Here is a 7,279-nt window from a genome sequence, read left to right as displayed (position 1 = left end):
GAGAAAAAGTTAAAGATGGAATTTGCATTGTGGTTTTAAATTTATGTAAGTTAAATAATAAATAATTTTTCATACATCAGTATCAAATTTTAACCTAATTTATATCATACTTACTATTGTAGGTGAACGATCATAGAATATCAAATGTGAAAGATGGAAGGATAATCAATCTTGCATCTGGACCCCTCTATAAGATACAAGTGTATTCTAGTTACTACGTTAATGACTTTAAATTCCATGTGGCACAATGGGATTCACAAAGATAACCTTTAATTCTGGTGTTTACATAAAAGGATCTATCAACAACAATAATTCAGAGTTTGATTATTATGGGAGATTTGAAGAAATCATTAAGATTGAATATCTTGCCTTACCCATAAAAAGGTGTGTGTTATTCAAATATTCTTGGTATGATCCAACTCCTAAAATAGGTACCAAAATACACTCAAACTATAATTTAGTTGAGGTTAATGCAAATAAAAAATTCAACAAATTTGCACCTTTCATTTTTATGATCTAACCGAGTTAGATTTTCTATTTGAATACCCGATGAAGACAAGAAGAGTTAGTGAATAGTTAATTAGTAGTTTGTCAAATAAAGGCTCGCTCAACCATAGAAATACCGAACTCCATCTTGGCCCAACACCATGATGCATTTCAAAATCAAGAAGTGGAGATACATTTAGTAGATTCCTAGATTCAATCAACATCTGCCTTACTTGTAGATGTTAATGTACCTTACTAGGAGAGAGATGATGGAGAGATGTCCAACAGTGAGGAGCTTATTGAATTAACTTAGTCTAGCAAGGAGGATTCTGAAAATGTTAATGTTGATGATTTAGATTGTAATGATGATTGAATATTAACATTATTATAAATTAATTCAAAACAAGTTATAAATATTTATTTTGTTACATATAGATCTCACTAATGATTTGATTATTATTTTGAATGTGTATATGTTATAATGTTATTGTGCAGATATAGATATGTCAGATCAGACAGCAACACCCGGTGGTCAGACTATCTTGCGGGTTATTAGAGGTTGGCAAGTATTGATATTATTAATAATTTTTAATTCATATATTTTTTATAATATATGTCTAATATTTATATATTTTGTAATACAGTTTTACTTCAGATGGTCATCTAGTTGTGGCATACATATCTAGTAAATTTAGACAAATAGTGTATCTTTCTGGTACTATATGGAGGCATGTAGACGAGAGCATACGAGATTTTTACCACTAGGAGTTTTTGATAAGTCATTTTTATTATTAGGAGTTTTATTTATTTATACTAATTTATAAACTTTTTTTATAAAAAAATATACCTGGAAGTCAAGGCATGAAGAGACATTTAAAGAAAATATGGAATAATATCTGTGTCAAACGGTATAAGGATCTGCTATACAAATACAAAAGAAATGGCATAAGACCATCTTTTTATCCTAGATAATGTTTGAGTTGTATTGCAAATCATCTGGGCTATAGAAAGATAACAATCAAATTCAGGAATAGCTTAAGCCAACAGAAATATCAAACTGGCTGGCCCTAACATCAGATCAACAAAGCATACAATTGGATCCCGTTCCATCATCGAGCATGTCATAGACTTGGTGAGTTTACAATTAATATATTTATATCAAAATTATTTAATTATCAATGATTATATTTTGATTTAATTATATTATTTAATATGTAGTAACATGAACTACAGGACCTCCTACTTGTTGGGAGATTTTTACTAAGACACACAAGTCAAAGGATGATACATTTGTCGATCCTCAATCAAAAGCATTAGATGTAAGAATTAAAAATTTAAACTTACTTAACTATTAACAATGATTAGCTTTTCTAATTTTATATCTTATGACTTTATTTTTAAATAGAATGAAATGACTATCAGAGCTGCATAGGTGTCTCAGCTTGATAAAGAGAGAGGTGAGATGCAAACTCTCTTCAACAACCAAGTAAATGAGATTATTATGATATAGTCAGCTCTATCATCTACGATCTTGGGTCCTAGGCAAGAGTCATTTATGATCATGTGATGATCCCTAGGGCTAGGGGTCGTCCCAACGGATCACCTACTAGGGTAAAAGCCTTAGAGTAAGAAAATGTCACATTAAATAATCGACTCTCCATATTAGAACAAGAATTTCAAGAGTCTCAGCAAACTCAGTTGAGATATAAGGAAATTGGCAGGAAATACAAGAATTCATGGCTCGCATGAGTTAAACGCCGCATAATTTTAACTCTCAAGAGATTCAGGATCCTCAAGACCCTTAGGACCCTGATCAATAACTGCATGAGAGGTATGTTAACATTTTTAACTTTTCTTTTTTTATTTATCACTCGTGAACATGCAAATTAAATTTATTAATTTTCAAAATAGATATATATCTAATTGTATTATATTTTTTCAAGATATTTAGATAATGATATATATTTGTATCATCATCAACAGATATCCAAACTAGTATTTAGGTGTGTAAAATCATTATTTTGTTTATCCTTTTTTATTATAGTGTAGAATAAGTTTAAATTCAATTTTTTAGTTATCATTGTGATGATGTAGTTTATCCTTTTGTATTAATAACCTATCTTATTATATTTTTTGCAAGATTCGATACTACTAGTTGGATATTTATAGTTTTGGAGTGGATTTATATTTTATTATTTTTGTAGTTCAATTTGAGATATTCATTATGTTGGATATTTATTGTATTGGATTTGATATGTTAGGATTAATTTTGAAAACTTGTTGGATTGATTTTATATGTAGAGATGTATCATTTTTAATACATGTTATTTTGTTTGTATAGATGTGAATTTATAAATGAGTTGTGGATTTGTGAATTGTATCATTTGTGTTTGTATGGATGTAAATATATGAATGTGTGAATTGTATCATTTGTGTTTGTGTAGATGTGAATATATGGATGTGTGAGTTATGGATTGTGTAAATTGGATGTGTGAATTGTAGATTGTATTGTATTATGAAAATAATCATTTGGGATGGTGGTCATAGTATATGTAAACGTAAAATATGAAAATGGGGAGGTGTTGCCAAAATTGTAAAAAAATTTAGTGATGAAATTTAAAATATTCCTTCATAAAATCTGAGACGGAATAGTATATTCTATTTACGATCTTAGAGACAAAATTTTTATTTTCGTCGCTGATTAGCGACAACGTCTAATGTTCTGTCGCTAATGTTAGCAACGGATGTTTATATTCATCGCTAAATTTAACGACGGATATTTAGGTCTGTTGCTAAATATCAGCGATGGATATTTAAATATACATCCCTGTACGATGGAAAATTTCATCATTGATTGAGAATATTCTTGTAGTATAGGATCATGCCATGAAAATTTTAGGTGTTGATTTATATATAGTTACATTTTGATACAGTAAAAGTAATCCATAACTTTAGGATGCTTATCATGCTTATATATGTTCATATGTTATGATTAATAAACTATATATTCTCATGATTAGATCTTTTTTTCTAAAAAAGGCGGAATCTGCCACCCTATCGGTCCCACACGGTCGGCCCCATGACTATCTGTGATGAGGTAAATCGAGAAACTGCATTTGACCACGACGGAGGAGGGTATTGTCTCGGCTTCGCCAAGATTCGAATCCTTGCCCTCTTCTACAACTCTGTTCCATCGTAACCAACTCAGCTATGCTCTGGGGTGCATGATTAGATCTTTTAATTAAACGGGAGATGTTGTCCCATGTGGACATGAAAATGATATATGCGAATTGTCTTTATATATGCTTAATTGCTTACATATTTTATCATCGTGCTTGATTGATCACTAAAAAAATGTTGATTTAGGGATAAATTTTATGATGAATTTTAAAAAATAATTCACTACAAAAATATTTACGATGAATTTTGCAACGAAAAAATCTCGTTGCTATAATGTCTTTTGTGACGAAATTTCTATGCTTCGTCGCATATTTTAGCAACGAAAAATATTTTTCGTTGTCAAATTCATTGCCAATCGACGACGAAATAGTTTTTGTCGCCAATTGGCGATGAACAAATTTCGTCGCCAATCGGCAACGAAACACAATTTTGTCACCGATGGGCGACGAAGAATTATTCATCGCCGGTGGGCGACGAAGAATTATTCGTCACCTATCGGCAATGAATTTTGCAACGAAAATATATTTTCATCGTAAAATATCAATAAACAGTAAGTTACGATAGCTTGGCGATAAAATTGGATTCGTCGTAAAATTCATCGCCAATTGACGACAAAACTTAATTTCATTGCAAAATTCATCGCAAAATCAAAATTTTTCTTTCCTACTCTACTTATTTGTGGATTATCTTGTAGATACAAAATATCGATCTGATCGGATCGATTCAAATTATACATACAACCTGTCAAATTAAACATACCAAACAAATACTAATCATCATTCCACATTCATTACACCACATTCATCCAATGCAAATCTCAAATCATATATATCATAAACACAATCACACAATCTATTCTCCAAATTATACATATAATATGTTCATACAATAAATCCACTACATGCATGATACCGAATCAATATCAACGTGATAAAATCTAATCCACTACATCTCGTCATAATATAAATCCATATCCATATAATACAAGTAATATATAAAAATCTGATGATAAGAAAAAGAAACAATAAAATCATCATTGTCATCTTTGCCCTCCGGAGACTCTGCTTCCTTCTTCGTCAATATCTTGTTTCGTCCTGTATAAGAAAACAAAGAAAGAAAAAGTATCATTCTTAAAATTAAAACTAAAACCTATAAACTAGATATGTAAAGGCTTACCGCTTCTTCTAATTTTGCTACACAAATCCTGTTTAAAAAGAAATTAATATATTAATAAAAAAATATATAAATTAATAACTTAAAATCTAATAAAATGATAAATATTAAAAAATACTGATTGTAAAAAAAATACATGCACAAAAAAACTCATGAAGAACCACTGTTGGGATCGTTCCGGTGCAATGCGCATGTTTACACGTTTCACAAATGTGCGTAGCGGAAATATACAAATAATTAAGCTAATTATTATCATAACACATGCATGGTAAAACAGGAAATAACATGTACAAGACATGATAGGAAATTAAAATTTATAGAATAGTAAATTATTTTAAACACGTACCTCACAATGACGTTGAGCAGTGTTGATATCAATCGAGCGGTCCTTGTCGAAGTCCCGCCTCTACTGGTGATCCATGCCAAGCTCTCGTCTGGACGTGCTTCCTATTGCATCCTCGAGAAAAAATATCTCTTCGTTTGGTCGAATTAGCTCCACCTTCTCCACGAAAACTCTAATCAATCCAAACTTTCCAATAAGATCCACCAAGAGGAACGTGATGTGCTTTTGCTTTTGGATCCGTGGATGCAATTCGACCTTCTGCAACAGCTCCATCAACAGACCAATGATATCTCCAGCACTCATATTCTTTAGTTTTGACTATATATAACAATAAAATGTAATCAATGATCAAACAAAAGTTTTTAATAAAGCATGCTATAAATAATAAACGAAAGTATAATATTGTGTTAAGATAGTTACCTGAGCTGCAACATTGCTATCGCCACCAATATAATTTCCAATACCGCTACCAATGCCACCACTAGCAACCTAATTTTACAAATAAATTAGTTATTGTTAGTCTAATACAAAAGAAATAGGCCTTCTATAGGGAAAACAAATTAGTTTTTGAGATACTTATCTGGTATTGATATATCATCCTTTTGTAGCAACTCAATTTTTTTTCCAGGACATCTCTCCGGCAAATTGATGGATACAATACAGAGAGACATTCTTTCTTCCTCTTGCAATTGGAAGCAATGCAATCCATATCATGGTCTTCACCGTGGATCTTAACAACTTTACTAGAACTGCTTCCTTGATCCTCTATCAAAGAAATATCGGTCTGGCCATCTATAAGATCATCATCCATCAACTTCTTCTCCTTGGAACATGAATTGCCATTTGATCCCTGACAAAACTCAGTTGTGGCTGTCACGACCTCAGAGAACTTATCCTCCGAGCATTTATCAACTGTTTTGCAAAATTTTTGACCTGCCTAAATTTCCAACCCTGCCAATTCGATCACCATGATTCGCACACAATTGCAGATCTAGAGAAGCACCACCTGAGCTCCTGGAGAACCTCCTTGAACCATTGATGGCCAGATGAAGCTGGAAAGCTATTTCTTCATCGGTACACGAAGCCACATCTGTATTTCACTCAAGAGTTTCCTGCTTGATCACGAAAACAACATCAGATGCATAACTCGCCCTCTCGATGACACCTTTATCTGTAGCTATCTTCTCTCAACCGTCCTCCCTAAACCTAGCAGTTGTAGCGACGTTTTCTGCCACAAAGCTTGATTTCGTCGCCACCGTCCCCTGACAGATCCTACTTTCCAAGACAAAGCTCCTTCCGAAACATTTAGGAATTACACAACAGTCAATGCAAGTGAACGATCCTGGCTTGAGGCACTAAGGATCGATGGATCGGTGCTCAAGATCGCCGCATCGACGATGAACTTTGCAGGAACAACGGGGGTAGGAAAGACAGTGTTGGGCAGAAGGCGGTCACAGGCGAGGCGCAGCGGCAAGACAACACGGGATCATGAGAGCACACGGGGAGGGAGAGGGGAAGGCAACAGTTGGGCAGAGCGTGCTGGTAGTACGACGAACAGTGCTGCAGCGGTGTTGGGCAAAAAAGGGGATCGCGGGGAAGGAAGAGGAGGCGCGGTAGGGATCGCGAGTTAGGGCAATCGCAATCGCACGCATGGTTTTAAAACAAAATTCCTAGCGGGGAAATAGAACTTTTTTAATCCCTTTTAATAGCCTTTTAACAGCGTACATCCATGCGCGCTGCCAATAATATTTTTTTAATCCTTTTTAACAGCGTACATCCATGCGCGCTGCCAATAATATTTTTTTAACTCCTTTTAACAGCGTACATTCATGCGCGCTGTCAATAGTACTTTTTTAACAGCATATATTCAATACACGCTGTAAATACCTGTAAATATTATTTAATATTTACAACGTATAATTTTTACACGCTGTGAAAAATGGTATTCACAGCGCACTGTTATTTGTGCACTGTTAATTGTAAAATATGAAATATTATCCGCAACGCACTTGATTAGGTGCGCCGTAAAAACTATTATTAATAGCACACTATAATTGTGCGCCGTTGATGACGTGCTGCGGAAAGTCAAATTTGTTG

At 33.4% G+C, this 7,279-nt stretch overlaps 1 pseudogene; it reads right to left on the bottom strand.

Moving 5' to 3' along the window:
* Positions 1 to 5,742: 5,742 nt before the first annotated feature.
* Positions 5,743 to 6,633, bottom strand: LOC141817134 (uncharacterized; annotated as a pseudogene).
* Between the last annotated feature and the right edge of the window lie 646 nt (positions 6,634 to 7,279).

This window comes from Curcuma longa, unplaced genomic scaffold (assembly GCF_044706935.1).
Source record: "Curcuma longa cultivar G26 ecotype Majalengka, Jawa Barat unplaced genomic scaffold, ITB_CL_G26_1.1 contig_19405, whole genome shotgun sequence".
Classification (NCBI taxonomy): Eukaryota; Viridiplantae; Streptophyta; class Magnoliopsida; order Zingiberales; family Zingiberaceae; genus Curcuma; species Curcuma longa.
Note: the sequence above shows the minus strand (reverse complement) of the source record. Positions and strands in the feature narration are given on the sequence as shown.